Genomic DNA, 17,151 nt, shown 5'->3' with positions numbered 1-17,151 from the left:
TGTTTCTCTCCTAGCTTATGGTACCTCCAGGCATTCCTTGGCTTGCCGCTGTAGGGTCGTATGGTGTCCTTTCTCTGTCTGTGTCTCTTATTTTTTATAAGGAGTCGCTCACATTGGATTAGGTCCAATTTCACTCCAGTATGCTCTCGTGTTAACTGATATGATAACATCTTCAAAGACCTATTTCTAAACAAGGTCATATTTACATATATATACCAGGGGTTAGGACCTCAACATATCTTTTGAGGGTCACAATTCTATCCATATCAGAACACAAGAAAACTTTCTTGGGTGAAAGAAGTATTCTATACTTTGATTGGGGTGGTAGTTATACAAGTGAATATGTATGTCAAAAAATATCAAGCTATACACTTAAAATATGTATATTTTAGTGCATGTAAATTATTCCTCAATAAAATTGATTAAAAGCACTCTAAAAGTACACCCCAAATAAATTTTAAATAAGAATTAGGCAAAGTCAGCTAAAGATATTAAAAGTAGTATGTGTCTACATGTACATTGGATATAAGTAAGCACCATACTAAGAAATATTTCTGTTAATAATGATAAAATTATGATCACAGCACATGCATATTATGTCAGATTTTATACATAACAAAAAGTTTATGTTAAGTTCGGTTTTAAGTTTGGCAGAAAAGACCAAATAAAATACTAGGTTATAGGGGGACATCTAGTTCAATTGGCATAACATACTTTATAAAGGTAATGTTCTACAGCCTACTTTGGTGAGTAGCTTCTGGGGTCTTAAAACTTGTGAGGGGCCATCTAAGATACATCTACTGGTCTCACCCTGTCTGGAGTAAGGGAGAATGAAGAAAACCAAAGACACAAGGAAAAGATTAGTCCAAAGGACTAATGGACCACAACTACCACAGCCTCCACCAGACTGAGTCCAGCACAACTAGACAGTGCCCAACTAGCACTGCAGATTGCTCTGACAGGAATCACAATAGATAGTCTCAGACAGAGCTGGAGAAAAATGTAGAACAAAATTCTAAATCACAAAAAAAGACCAGACTTACTGGTCCGATGGAGACTGGAGAAACCCCCAGAGTATGGCTCTTCTGAGTTTTCCTCTTCAGCCAAAGATTGGATAGCCCTATAGAACAAACAATAACATATGTAGTTCAACCATGTATATGAGACAAAATGGGCACACCAGCCCAGTGGCAAGGACGATAAGGCAGGAGGGGACAGGAAAGCTGGAAGGATGGAAGGATGGACAGGAAACCTGGAAGGATGGAAAGGAAATGCCAAGAAGGGGAGGGTGTTGACATATCACAGGTTTGGCAATCAATGTCACAAAACAATATGTGTAGTAACTGTTTAATGAGAAACTAATTTGCTCTGTAAACTTTCACCTAAAACACAATAAAAAAGATAAATCAGATGTAAAATGCAAAATAAAATAAAACACTAGGCTATAGTCCTCTTTAAAATAAATACTTATTATTTAAAATAAATGTTTAGCATTACTGTATAAAGCTTACCAAATGCTACCTCTGTCTCTACCACAATATTTAACATTTTTTGTGGTGCCATTAAAGTCTGTCTACACCCAAGGGAATGTGCTTTGCACTTGAATGACGTCTATCATGTCAAGAAGGTAAAAAAAAAAAATATAAGATTGAAAATTGGATGAACATATGAACATTCAGATTTGTAAGCAACCTATAACTTGACTACATTTTTTGTTGTTTAATATTTAATACACTTTACTTTTCTTTTTATTAACTTTTATTGAGCTTCAAGTGAACGTTTACAAATCAAGTTAGACTGTCACATATAAGTTTATATACACCTTACTCCGCACTCCCACTTGCTCTCCCCCTAATGAGTCAGCCCTTCCAGTCTCTCCTTTCATGACAATTTTGCCAGCTTCCAACTCTCTCTATCCTCCCATCCCCCCTCCAGACAGGAGATGCCAACACAGTCTCAAGTGTCCACCTGATATAATTAGCTCACTCTTCATCAGCATCTCTCTCCTACCCACTGTCCAGTCCCTTTCATGTCTGATGAGTTGTATTCGGGAATGGTTCCTGTCCTGGGCCAACAGAAGGTTTGGGGACCATGACTGCCGGGATTCCTCTAGTCTCAGTCAGACCATTAAGTATGGTCTTTTTGTGAGAGTTTGGGGTCTGCATCCCACTGATCTCCTGCTCCCTCAGGGGTTCTCTGTGGTGCTCCCCGTCAGGGTAGGCATCAATTGTGGCCGGGCACCAACTAGTTCTTCTGGTCTCAGGATGATGTAGGTCTCTGGTTCATGTGGCCCTTTCTGTCTCTTGGGCTCTTAGTTATCGTGTGACCTTGGTGTTCTTCATCCTCCTTTGATCCAGGTGGGTTGAGACCAATTGATGCATCTTAGATAGCCACTTGTTAGCATTTAAGACCCCAGACGCCACATTTCCAAGTGGGATGCAGAATGTTTTCATAATAGAATTATTTGCCAATTGACTTAGACGTCCCCTTAAACCATGGTCCCCAAACCCCCGCCCTTGCTCCACTGACCTTTGAAGCATTCAGTTTATCCCGGAAACTTCTTTGCTTTTGGTGCAGTCCAGGTGAGCTGACCTTCCATGTATTGAGTATTGTCCTTCCCTTCACCTAAAGCAGTTCTTCTCTACTAATTAATCAGTAAAAAACCCTCTCCCACCCTCCCTCCCCCCCTCGTAACCACAAAAGTATGTGTTCTTCTCAGTTTATACTATTTCTCAAATCTTATAATAGTGGTCTTATACAATATTTGTCCTTTTGCCTCTGACTAATTTCGCTCAGCATAAATGCCTTCCAGGTTCCTCCATGTTATGAAATGTTACACAGATTCGTCACTGTTCTTTATCGATGCGTAGTATTCCATTGTGTGAATATACCACAATTTATTTACCCATTCGTCCGTTGACGGACACCTTGGTTGCTTCCAGCTTTTTGCTATTGTAAACAGAGCTGCAATAAACATGGGTGTGCATATATCTGTTTGTGTGAAGGCTCTTATTTCTCTAGGGTATATTCCGAGGAGTGGAATTTCTGGGTTGTATGGTAGTTCTATTTCTAACTGTTTAAGATAACGCCAGATAGATTTCCAAAGTGGTTGTACCATTTTACATTCCCACCAGCAGTGTATAAGAGTACCAATCTCTCCGCAGCCTCTCCAACATTTATTATTTTGTGTTTTTTGGATTAATGCCAGCCTTGTTGTCTTTTGTTGGAGTGAGATGGAATCTCATTGTAGTTTTAATTTGCATTTCTCTAATGGCTAATGATCGAGAGCATTTTCTCATGTATCTTTTAGATGCCTGAATATCTTCTTTAGTGAAGTGTGTGTTCATATCTTTGCCCACTTCTTGATTGGCTTGTTTGTCTTTTTGTGGTTGAGTTTTGACAGAATCATATAGATTTTAGAGATCAGGCGCTGGTCAGACATGTCATAGCTGAAAATTCTTTCCCAATCTGTAGGTGGTCTTTTTACTCTTTTGGTGAAGTCTTTAGATGAGCATAGGTGTTTGATTTTTAGGAGCTCCCAGTTATCTGGTTTCTCTTCGTCATTTTTGGTAATGTTTTGTATTCTGTTTATGCCTTGTATTAGGGCTCCTAAGGTTGTCCCTATTTTTTCTTCCATGATCTTTATCGTTTTAGTCTTTATGTTTAGGTCTTTGATCCACTTGGAGTTAGTTTTTGTGTATGGTGTGAGGTATGGGTCCTGTTTCATTTTTTTGCAAATGGATATCCAGTTATGCCAGAACCATTTGTTAAAAAAACTATCTTTTCCCCAATTAACTGACACTGGGCCTTTGTCAAATATCAGCTGCTCATATGTGGATGGATTTATATCTGGGTTCTCAATTCTGTTCCACTGGTCTATGTGTCTGTTGTTGTACCAGTACCAGGCTGTTTTGACTACTGTGGCTGTATAATAGGTTCTGAAATCAGGTAGAGTGAGGCCTCCCACTTTCTTCTTCTTTTTCAGTAATGCTTTGCTTATCTGAGGCTTCTTTCCCTTCCGTATGAAGTTGGTGATTTGTTTCTCTATCACATTAAACAATGTCATTGGAATTTGTTTCGGAAGTGCATTGTATGTATAGATGGCTTTTGGTAGAATAGACATTTTTACTATGTTAAGTCTTCCTACCCATGAGCAAGGTATGTTTTTCCACTTAAGTATGTCTTTTTGAATTTCTTGTAGTAGAGCTTTGTAGTTTTCTTTGTATAGGTCTTTTACATCCTTGGTAAGATTTATTCCTAAGTATTTTATCTTCTTGGGGGCTACTGTGAATGGTATTGATTTGGTTATTTCCTCTTCGATGTTCTTTTTGTTGATGTAGAGGAATCCAAGTGATTTTTGTATGTTTATCTTATAACCTGAGACTCTTCCAAACTCTTTTATTAGTTTCAGTAGTTTTCTGGAAGATTCCTTAGGGTTGTCTGTGTATAAGATCATGTCATCTGCAAATAGAGATAATTTGACTTCCTCTTTGCCAATCCGGATGCCCTTTATTTCTTTGTCTAGCCTAATTGCTCTGGCTAGGACTTCCAGCACAATGTTGAATAAGAGCGGTGATAAAGGGCATCCTCGTCTGGTTCCCGTTCTCAAGGGAAATGCTTTCAGGCTCTCTCCATTTAGAGTGATGTTGGCTGTTGGCTTTGCATAGATGCCCTTTATTATGTTGAGGATTTTTCCTTCAATTCCTATTTTGGTGAGAGTTTTTATCATAAATGGGTGTTGGACTTTGTCAAATGCCTTTCTGCATCAATTGATAAGATCATGTGGTTTTTGTCTTTTGTTTTATTTATATGGTGGATTACATTAATGGTTTTTCTAATATTAAACCAGCCTTGCATACCTGGTATAAATCCCACTTGGTCGTGGTGAATTATTTTTTTGATATGTTGTTGAATTCTATTGGCTAGAATTTTGTTGAGGATTTTTGCATCTATGTTTATGAGGGATTTGTTGAGGATTTTTGCATCTATGTTCATGAGGGATATAGGTCTGTAATTTTCTTTTTTTGTGATGTCTTTACCTGGTTTTGGTATCAGGGAGATGGTGGCTTCATAGAATGAGTTAGGTAGTATTCCATCATTTTCTGTGCTTTGAAATACCTTTAGTAGTAGTGGTGTTAACTCTTCCCTGAAAGTTTGGTAGAACTCTGTAGTAAAGCCATCCGGGCCAGGGTTTTTTTTTGTTGGGAGTTTTTGGATACCGTTTCAATCTCTTTTTTTGTTATGGGTCTATTTAGTTGTTCTACTTCTGAATGTGTTAGTTTAGGTAGGTAGTGTTTTTCCAGGAATTCATCCATTTCTTCTGGGTTCACAAATTTGTTAGAGTACAATTTTTTGTAATAATCTGATATGATTCTTTTAATTTTAGTTGGGTCTGTTGTGATGTGGCCCTTCTCGTTTCTTATTCAGGTTATTTGTTTCCTTTCCTGTATTTCTTTAGTCATTCTAGCCAATGGTTTATCAATTTTGTTAATTTTTTTGAAGATCCAACTTTTGGCTTTGTTAATTCTTTCAATTGTTTTTCTGTTCTCTAATTCATTTAGTTCAGCTCTAATTTTTATTATTTGTTTTCTTCTGGTGCCTGATGGATTCTTTTGTTGCTCACTTTCTATTTGTTCAAGTTGTAGGGACATTTCTCTGATTTTGGCTCTTTCTTCTTTTCGTATGTGCGCATTTATCGATACAAATTGGCCTCTGAGCACTGCTTTTGCTGTGTCCCAGAGGTTTTGATAGGAAGTATTTTCATTCTCGTTGCATTCTATGAATTTCCTTATTCCCTCCTTAATATCTTCTATAACCCAATACACTTTACTTTTAAGAGCAGTTTTAGGTTTACAGAAAAATTGTAATTATGCAGAAAGCACAGAATTTCCATAAGTCTCCCCACCCGCATACACACAGTGTCTGTTATTATTAACATTTTTAATTAGTTTGCTGCATTTGTTACAATCGATGAACCAACATTGATATATTAACTCAAGTCCATAGTTTACATTAGGGTTCACTCTTTTTGTTGTACAGTTTTATGAGTTTTCACAAATGTATAATGTCATATATCCACCATTACAATATTATATGGAATAATTTCACTGTTCCAAAAATGCCCTGAATGTCATCTATTCATCCCTCTTCCCCTCCTGTTGAGCCTTTGGCAACCACTGATCTTTTTACTGTCTGTATTGTCTTATTTTTCTAAAAAGTCATATAGAATCATACAGTATGTAGCTTTTTTTCACTTAGCAATATGCATTTAAAGTTCCTCCAAGCCTTTTTGTAGCTTGACAGCCCATTTATTTTCACTGATGAATAATACTTCATTGTATGAATGTATCACAGTTTCTTTCTGTGGTACATAGGGTCACTATAAGTCAGAACCAACTCCACAGCACCTAACAACAACATCACAGTTTGTTTATCCATTTGCCTATTGAAAGACATCTTGGTTACTTTTATTTTTGAAGGAGAAACTCTGTGACAATAATAGAGGCTACTTTAGGGATAGCTTGGTGTCAGGGAGACCAAGTGGGAGCTATTGCAATCGTCTAGATGATCTGCTCCAGTAAAGATTACAGCCCAAGAAACCCTATGGGGGTTTGTCTACTTTGTCACATGGGCTAGCTATGAATCAAAATCAACTTGACATTACACAACAGCCAACAACAGGCAAGATATAATGGGCATTTGAATTAAGGCAATGGGAGTAGAAATAAAAGAACATGTTAAAGAGGTATTTGTTAGGTTTTGGTTAGTCGTAAATTTAATGACCTATGGTGCAATCTCTTAGGTGTCTCATTCCACTAACGATAAAATTCAGTATTCTTATGGCATATAAAGCCCTTAATTACATCAGAGCATGGCATGCCTGCTCACCAACCTCATCTCCTACCAGTGTACCCCCTCTGCCCCTCTTCTACTGAGCAGTAACTGCAGTGACCTCATCTTCAAACACAAGGCCATGGCCTCCTTAGAGTTTGCATTTACCATCCCCCCAGGCCAAAATGCCCATTAGCCATATCTTCTCATGGCTGATTCCTTCTCATCATTGAAGTCTCAGTTCAAATTTCAACTCTTTTAAAAACTCTGTCCTAACTATATCCCTGCCTATCCACTGTGTATCACATTATCTCCTACCCCCTCCCCTGACACACACACAAAAACCAAACCCATTGCTGTTGAGTCGATTCTGACTTATAGCGACCCTATAGAACAGAGTAGAACTGAACTGCCCCATATGGTTTCCAAAGAGCCTCTGGTGGATTCAAACTGCTGACCTTTTGGTTTGCAGCAGAGCTCTTAACCACTGTGCCTGCAGGGTTTCCTAGTGCTGCCAAGACAAAAATGCCACAAGTGGATGGCTTTAAAGAACAGAAAATTTTCTTTTTTCAAATTTCTACAGGCTAAAAGTCCAAATCAGGGCCTTGGTTATGTCAGTCCCTTCTGTGAGCTTCTTTCCTAGTTTTTGATGTCTGCTAGTGATCTTTCACTTTCCTTGACTTGTAGATGATTCTCATATGGTGTCGCCTTCTGCCATGCATGTGTCTTTGTGTCCATTCTGCTCTTTTTACAATTCAGAAATGATTAGATTTAGAACCCACTCTATTCAAGTATGATCTAATTAACACAAAAAAAGAGCCATATTTCCATACAAGATCATATTTACAGGTATGAGGCCAGGATTTCAATACATATTTTTTGGGACATAATTCAGTCCATAACACCCTTCTATTTTTTTGTTTACTTATTTATTGTCTGTCACTGTCATTGCAATGTAAATTTTATAGGAGTACTTTGGCCTCTTATTCCCCAGTATGATCCTAGTGTCCACAGTGCCAGGTACAGATATTTGTTGAATGAATAAATGGGGTTATGCTTATATCATATTTGAATGCTTCAGAAAGGTAAAGATCATGAATGAGAAATCATCATAACACATGACCATAAAAATTTATAATTACATATGTATCACCTAATAATATATGTTACATTGTTTTAGAGTAATTTATAGGACTCTGTAAGAGTAACTCAAAATAATATCTGAGAGGGTATATATCGTCAACTCCTTTATTATCACATTGCATTTCTCACTACTTAACATGTTTTTGCATCATTCATTCATTGAGAATCTTCAGCACTTATCGAGAGCCTTCGGGGCATATAAAGACGATGGCGTGCACAATTCTATAGGTACAAAATAAGATGCATGAGAAAAGTACTGTGAAAGTACAGAAATGGAAAAAATAATCTGTGCTTGAATGAAGAGTTGGGGAATAGGAAAATATTTCAGAAGGATTTGACATTTCACCTTGGTCTTAAAGAATACCAGAAGTATATGAACTAGAAAGAGAAGAAAGCTTTCCAACCTGAGAGAGAGGCAAGAGGTATAGAAGTTGAGGAAATCATCTGTGATGACTAAAAGTGTAGGGTATATTGGAGTGTGGTGGAAGATGATGTTGGGAAAATATGTTGAGACAATGAAAGGGCTTGAATGCCATGCCAAGAACTTTATTCTATAAGTAATTAAGAAAGCAGTGAAGGATTTTATTTAGGAATATGGCATGACCATATCTGTGATTTAAAAGATAATTGTTGTAGCACTGATGATGAGAGAACGAGCCCACAGGTAGGAAGATTAGTTGAAAGATCACTGAAAATTTTTAGACAAGAAATGAGAAAGTCCTAAATTAAGTCAGTGGAAGTATGGATAGGAAGGAAATGGCTAATTTTACTATTCGAATTGATGGGTCTTGGGGCCCACTGGGGAGTGTAGGAAAAGAGGAGATGGAGCTGACTCTGAGTTTCTGGTTGAAAGTCTTGCAGATGGGGTTGTAATTGATCCACTGTGACCTGCAACTGATTGGCCCTCCAGGTTTACCTCATTTTCTTCATTGACCTTTCTCCCAACCTTAGCTCCAGGACAAAGGTTTTCTACTTTGGACTCATTAAGACATCTGTTCATTCACCAGGTATAGAACCTGCTAGCTAATCAGTCTGCATGAGCAACCTTTCCTTTCCTGTGAGTCAGCAGCTGAGTATCTTACAGATTGGTTCAGTACGCTCGCAAACTCTGTCAAAACCCTTACAGGATACCTGGAGAGCTATTCCTCTGCTTGTAGATTTGCTCATCCACTAACAATATGCTGTAATACTTTTTCTTATTAGCCCCTTGTATCCACTTATATCAATCCACTGATGATATCAACTCCATCCTCTATGGTCTCTAAAGGTTTGTTCTTAGTCCTCGTGTGAGATGTAGTTTTCTGACTGTAGATTCAGTACTGGAATGAGTACTGTGGGGAGAAAGACAGTGCATGAGGGGCAATTTCTTACTTTTCAGAGCCTAAAATCTGTATAAAGAGATGAGACTTTTCATTCTTTCCTCTCTTCCTTGGTCCCTCTCTTCCTTCCTTCCTCAATTAAACTAAATTAAATTAAATACAACTACTACGCCGGCAAGGAGTCAGGATGGCACAAACCATTAAGCACACTTGACTACTAACCAAAAGGTTGATGGTTGAAGAAAGGACTGGCAATCTGCTTCTAAAAAGTCAAAGCCTTGAAAGCCCTATGGAGCAGTTCTTTGCAACACACAGTGTTGCCGTGAGTTAGAATCAACTCAATGGCGACTGGTTTGATTTTTTTTTTAACTGTGCAGGCAGCAACAATACAAAGACAAATAAGATAGAAAGGCTTCTGATCAAACAACAGTCGATAATAAAGTGACGAACGTACAGCGCTAAGGGCTAGATGCAACAGAGAAGTAAGGGAAATGAGAACTTCAGAAGGGGATCGACAGATATTAAAAGCAAAATCATGTTCTAGGAGAGGAAAGCCACACAAAGAAAGGCATATAAGGAATAAACAGTAATACCAGTTTTTAATGAACAGTTGTGTTAGGCTTTTTTTTAAAATCCATTATCTCATTTAATTAACACTTTTTAAGTCAGTCAACACATATTAAGTATCAGGCACTGTATTAGGCTCAGAGATATAGTACTGAATAAAATAGATAAATTCCCAGTCCTAATGGAGTTAAAAGTTTATCAGGGACAAGATGTACTGTTATTATTTGCATTTTAAACATGAAGAAATGGAAGCAAACAGAGATTGAATAATTTTGCCCAACGTCATGCAATGAGTAAATGGCAGAGACAAGATTATTCTAAATTTAAACTACCAATTTATTTGGAAATATTTATGAAATTTCTATGGAGTCTACACATAGATGAAATTAGTGGAGGTGTTTTGAAATGCATTGTTAAACATGCAGGATGAACACTTAGGAAAGAATGTTATGGCCCTAAGGAGCCATCATGGGTTTGCTAAGAACAGTCATGCCAAACATACTCCTTTTGCTAAACTGGCTTACTAGATCATTGCAACTATGCCATATAAAACCCATGTGACCTTGGGCAAGTTGCTTAACATCTTTAAGCTGCAGGTTCTTTATTTGTTAACTGGTAATAAAAATCCTTTCCTTCTTACCTCAGCTTGATGAATTGAGGATTAAATGAAACAAGGTATATAAAAGCACATAATAAATTTAAGATATATATTTACGCATTTAAGAAGTTAGCAGCAGTTGGCTTAGGAACTCTGATAAGCATAGAGTTTCTTGATTTTAGGAGAGTAACTAGTACAGAAAAATCAGAATATCCACATGAACAAGTTGAAAAGTGTGGGCTAGATGTTGATACAGTTAGCTGAATTCAGAGTTGATTTTTCAGGATATGAGAAAACTGGAATCATGCCAAAATGAATAGAGTTTTCTAGGGGTATGTGGTAGGGCTCCCTTCGACCCAGTCTTATTCATGAATGGTTAAGTAAAAGTCATACAAAGCTGGTTTGTCAAGTTATAGTCAGTGAAACAGGGGTTATAGTTGATAACATGTTATTAAATGTTAGACATAAACATGGAAGTATAGAATTTCAGAATCAAAAATAACAAAATAGAACTGAATTTTGTTTTAAAAATAACACAGTGGTAGGTAGCATCAAGGCAGCTTTCCTTGACAGGAGATCCATGGAAAAGTTATTGGAGTTGTGGTTGTCCATGAGATCTGTGTGAACTCGGTGTGACGTTGCTGCTGAAACAGCTAATCAAATATTATCCTAAATCAGTAAAAAGAGATCATAGGGGTCAACCATCCCCCTGATGGGGGATGTCCACATCTAAAGTAGAAAGTTCAGTTCTGGTGTCTTAAGTGTAGAGGATCACACCCCCACTAGAATGCCACTCATGGTATTGCCCAAACTGTCACACAAGAACTAGATAAAGATGTCTGTAAGAAAAATTACTGAAAACCTACTTCAAAAATTTGAAAGACCGTGAAACAACAAATAGGTTTGCCCTTTCTTGATCCAGGATGCAGAAACAACAGCAAAGGTAAAAAAATTGGTGAGACAAATTTGGACTTAAACCACAGAAAGAATTTTCAATTGGTTGTACTCAGGGTCAGATTAAGGCATATTAGGGTCCTAAATACTGATAATCTGCGGTGTCCCCTCCTCTGTTTACTTACACTTTTGAATGGGATATGTGAGTTAGATATATATATATATATATATATATCTCCCCACAACTGGACCAATAAGCAACATGATGATAAAAGGAGAAAAGAGTGAAGTTGTCAAAGACTTCATTTTACTTGGATTCACAATCAGTATCCACCGAAGCAGCAGTCAAGAAATCAAACAACGCATTGCATTGGGCAAATCTGGTCCAAAAGGCCTCTTTAGTGTGTTAAAAAACAAAGATGTCACTTTCAGGACTAAGGTGATTCTAACCCAACCCATGGTGTTTTCAATCACCTCATATGCATGTGAAAGCTGAACAATGAATAAGGAAGGATCAATGTTTTGAATTATGGTGTTGGCAAAGAATATTGAATATACCATGGACTGCCAGAAGAATGAACAGATCTGTCTTGGAAGAAGCATAACCAGAATGCTCCTTAGAAGCAAGGATGGCCAGACTTTGTCTCACGTATTTTGGACACGTTGTCAGGAGGAATCACTCCCTAGAGAAGGAAATCATGCCTGTTAAAGTAGAGGGTCAGCACAAATGAGGAAGACCCTAGAGGAGATAGATTGACACAGTGGCTGCAGCAATGGTCTCAATCATGACAATGATCATGAGGATGGAGCAGCACAGGGCAGTGTTCTGTTCAGTTTTAAATAGGGTCACTATGAGTCAGAACCGACTCAAGGGCACCTAACAACAACAGCAATATATATACATGTCTGTGTGTCATAGCAATCCACAATGTAACGTCAACTGTGACTATAATAATAGTGATTGAATGAAAAAGTGGCCTATGCTGTTTTAGTGAAATTAGATGAACTGGATTATAAAATTTTTAGTGGATGCCCAGTACTAAGATTTTTGCTATGTAGCACATTTTCTACAAAAAGAATATTCCACAATAAAGAAAATGAGTCAGTGAATTAGTTGTTTCGACAATCAATGTAAAATTCTGTTGATCTTCCATAATGAAAAATTGACTTTCATCAGTTTTGCTTTAGGTGGCTTATACTTCAGTTTTGATGTTTGTTTCAGAATAAATGCTATACTTATAAGTGAACAAATGAAAAGATATCATGAAATAAAATTTAATCAACAGAAAACAAATTACTGTTTTATTTTTAGATATTTCTTTCATCTCTAGCATGTTATAATGAAAAACATTTCTTTCTATTCTTTGCTCTTACAAATTCTTCAATGATTTCTTCACAATTAAGCTGCTAAACAGTATCCACTTCCATAAGTAATAAGGATAATGAATTGAGTCTTTCTCGAATCATTGTTGTGTGCTTGCTTTTCCTTGTGTCCTGTCTGCTTGGCATCTATGGGTCTTTACTTTGGACAACTGGCGTTCCTTCTTTTTTTTTTTTTTTGATGCCTTAAGCACATGCTTACATTGCTTATTGGGTAATTCATCCCTGGTTATGCTGCAAACAACATCGTGTCCACAATAAATGCCCTTTCACTAAGAGTGTTCAGACAAAGTTAAAATAGATGACCACTTTTCAGAGATGATTAAATGAATTTCTGCATAGGTGAAAAGTTAGATGATATGTTCTATAAGGATTCTTTCAAGGTTGAGTTCAACACGGTTTTCTTTTTTGCATTTTCTCTCGGTTTTTTTTTCTTGGTGAAGTAAGTTGCACAAAATGCTGATTGAAATAATAATAGAATTATGGGGAATGGGAGTTGTTGGAAGAATGTTGAATATTCTCAGTGTATTGTAAAAAATCTTTTTTTCTTCTTCCTAAAAACAAGGCAAATTTCACTTGACATTACGGAAGTTATTTTGAATTGATTTAAGCCAAGAATCAAGCCATTTACTTCATTTTAGGAGCACAGTAAAACAGAACCAGCACTATAGTCCATACACCATTTTGAAATAGTTAATTGTCATATTGCCCATTGAGGAAAGGATAAAAAACGTCTAGTTGTCAGGCTTCCTGTAAGACGTTTTATTCTGCAAATACTAATGCTTAGCACACATGGGGCACTTTATATTGGCCAAGTGCTTTTTTAAGAGTTACTACTTTGTCTTCACAACAACCATGGGAGAGAAATAAACCTACATCTCCATTTAGCAGATGAAAAAAATAAGGCCACACACATGCAGAGTCATCAAGTCTATTGTTTGTTAAGAGACCACATTTTACTGGGCTGACTTGATATTATATTTCCAGACAGTGAATCCAAGTAGTTGATGCAATTCATTCATTAACATGGTCCTAAATATCAAGTTGCTTCTTTTTTCTTGGTTTCACTCTTTGAGCTTAGCTGACAATTTCATAGTTATTATGTTGTTGTTGTTGAGTGCCGTTGAGTCAATTCTGACTCATAGTGACCCTATAGGACAGTGTAGAACTGTCCCATAGGGTTTCCTAGGCTGTAATCTTTATGAAAGCAAACTGCCACATCTTTCTCCCTTAGAGTGGCTGGTGGGCTTGAACCGCTGACCTTTCTGTTAGCAGCAGAGCACTTAACCATTGTGGCGCCAGGGCTCCTTCATAGTTACTATAGTAATGATGTATGTTTTCTTAATTTGTAAATCATTTCTGCAGTCTATAAAGAAGTTTAAATTATTAAATCTCATTTAACAGGCAAAATTTAAATATATGTTCTTAACTATACTACATGCTACAAACATTTGTTTTTATAAATCCAAAGAAAAAAGTCCATGGAAACCTATTGTTTGTCGTTGACTGAATAAAGCCGAAGTTCAGGCTACATAGTTCTTATAATCTATTACTTGGCACACAGAATTATTCTAAATTACTGCATTAGCACTGACTCACCCAGAATAGCATCTGCTGGACGATCGCCAGCAGAATCCCAGGGACTGAATGTAGTCATTACAATGACAATAAACACCAAATTGGCAACCTCTGGGGCTGGCATTTTTATTGAACACATTTTATTTTTTCAAAACTTTGGCAAAATCTACACCAAAGATCTCAACTTAAAAAGATTTTACATGTCACTATTGCTTGCTTCCTTTTACTATCTATAAACCAATAACCCACATAGCATTTATATTTGCAAATGATTTAATTTTAGGTTGCTTGAGAAGAATTTGTTAATTTTGTTGTATCATTATTATGAAACTTGAATTGGAAATTACTGGGGCTAAACCATTATTATTTAAAAAATATAAACAATGATCTTACTCCCAGAAACATGGTTGCTAAATCCAAAGCAATGAAGATTATGCAATTATTTGGAGAAGTTTGGCAACCAAGGTAATGAAAAATTCAAGCCTCATATTTTTTGTTTTTGACATCTCTTTTAACTGAATTATTGAACTGTTGCATCTCCTCTTACTTTTCTCTCCAGCTAATCTTAATTATTTTATATATTATAAACCCTATGGAGCAGATCTACTCTGTCCTATAGGGTTGCTATGAGTAGGAATCAACTTGGTAGCAATGGGTTTTATGGGTTTATATATTCTGGATATAATATATGGGGATGCCTCTCTCCCTGTCTCTCTATCTCTGTCTATCTCTCTTTCTCTAGCTAGCTAGCTAACTGTCTAAGGAGCCCTGATGTCACAGTGGTTCAAGTACTCAGCTGCTAACCAAAAAAGGTCAGTGGTTCTAACCCACCAGCCACTCCACGGGGGAAAGATGTGGCAGTCTGTGTTGGAATTGGCTTGATGGCAGTGGGTATGTATCTACCTAATCTCCCTAAGTGATGCGTTGTCTAATTGTGCTTGTTTTTGAGATTTATAAAAAATAGTATAATTTTCAGCCTTTTGCAACTTGCTCTCTTTTGCTTTTAACGTCACGATCCTTAGATTCATCAATATACTTGTAGTTCATTCATTTTCACTTCGTGGTTCTTGTGTGAATCAACCACGATGTATTTACCTATTCTCTTGTTGACAGGCACTTGGGTTGATTCTGGTTTGTTTTGATATTATAAACAAGGTTGTAATATACATTATTTTACATGTCTCCTGGTGCCCATGTTCAAGAGTTTCTCTAAGGCATAGATTAGGAGTAGAATAGCAGGGCCTAAAGAATGCTAAATTATTTTTCTAAAATGGTTGTATCAGTTTACACTCTTACTGATTGGGTAACTGTTAACTTTGTCCCACATCCTTACCAACTCTGACTTTTTTTTTTCTGGTCAAATGGAAATCAAATTACATCACTTTGCGTTCTTAATTTGTCTTTCATTGATTACTAATGTGAATGATCATCTCTTCAAATATTGATTCATCATTTTTGTGTTCTTTATTGTGAAATACCTATTTGTGTGTTTTGTCCATTTTTCTATTAGCTTATTTGTCCTTTATTGATTTGTTGGACTTAAAAAATATATAATGGATAGTAATTTTTATAAAAAAAAAATTTTTTTTATATATGTTACCAATGCTTTTTCTAAGTATTTCCTTTATAAATATATATATAACTTTTTTAAAAATAATTTTTATTGTGCTTTAAGTGAAAGTTTACAAATCAAGTTAGTTATATATAGCTTTTTTTAATGAAATCTTTCACTAGCCACTTCTTAATAGCAACGGAGGTAAATTTATTAGCTTTGCCTTCTATAGTTAGTCATTTTTATTCTTGCTGAAGAAATCCTTCTCTACTGAGGTGATAAGGATATCCTCTTATATTTCCTTTAAAATTTTAAGGTTTTACTTTTCACATATATGTCTTTAATCTTCCTAGAATATAGTTTTGTGTATGATTTACAGTTCCATTTTTATGTTTTCCAGATGGATAATCAATTTTCCCAATCCCATTTGCTGACTTGTTTGTTCTTTCTTCAGTAAACTGCAATGCCACTGTTACATACGAGCTCTGTTTCTGGGGCTTTATTATGACTCTTTAATCGTTTTTTTCCGTATTTTTGCAAATACATCACTGTTTTCATTACTATAGCTGAATAACAGCTCTTGATTTATGGTAGGAACACCCCATCTACCTTGTTTTTAATTTTTTGGAAATATCTTGGCTGTTCTCATCACTTTACCCAGATACATTTTAGAATCAATTTGCCAAATTTCTCAAATATTCAATTTGGATTTTGAGTAGAATTTCATTGAATCTGAGATCAATTTGGAGGAAAGCTGTAAACTTAACTAAATGAAGTTATCTTATCTACAAACAGGGTATCTTTCTCAAATTATTTAGGAATTTAAAAAATATATTTCAATTCCCTCTGGAATCATTTCTTTCTGCCATGAAGAATACTCTTTTTGTAGTAAGATGAGGTCTAAATTAATTGTTCGTCTTAAAATGTCTTTAGCTTTAATTTTTGAGGACTGTTTTCCTTGGGTAATGAAGTTATTTTCTTTTGACATTTTGAAAAATTATTCCATTGTCTTCTGGCACTGACTTTTTCTGTGGGGGGTTAGCTGTCAGTCTTATTAAGGAGGGTCTTTTTTTTTCCCCACCTCTGGCTGGTTATACTACTATGTGGTATACTTAGGTGTTGTATTTTTGAATATTTATCTTGCTTAAAGTTTGTAGTGCTTTTTGAAAATATGGCCTAATGTCAGTCAACAATTTTGAAAAATTATGCCATTATCTCCTTAAATAATACTTCTTTGTTCTTTCCTTATCTCTTTTGGGACTTAAGTTACACATGTATTAAATCTTTAA

The sequence above is a fragment of the Loxodonta africana genome, chromosome 3, assembly GCF_030014295.1.
Source record: "Loxodonta africana isolate mLoxAfr1 chromosome 3, mLoxAfr1.hap2, whole genome shotgun sequence".
Classification (NCBI taxonomy): domain Eukaryota; kingdom Metazoa; phylum Chordata; class Mammalia; order Proboscidea; family Elephantidae; genus Loxodonta; species Loxodonta africana.
This window is presented reverse-complemented; position numbering follows the sequence as displayed.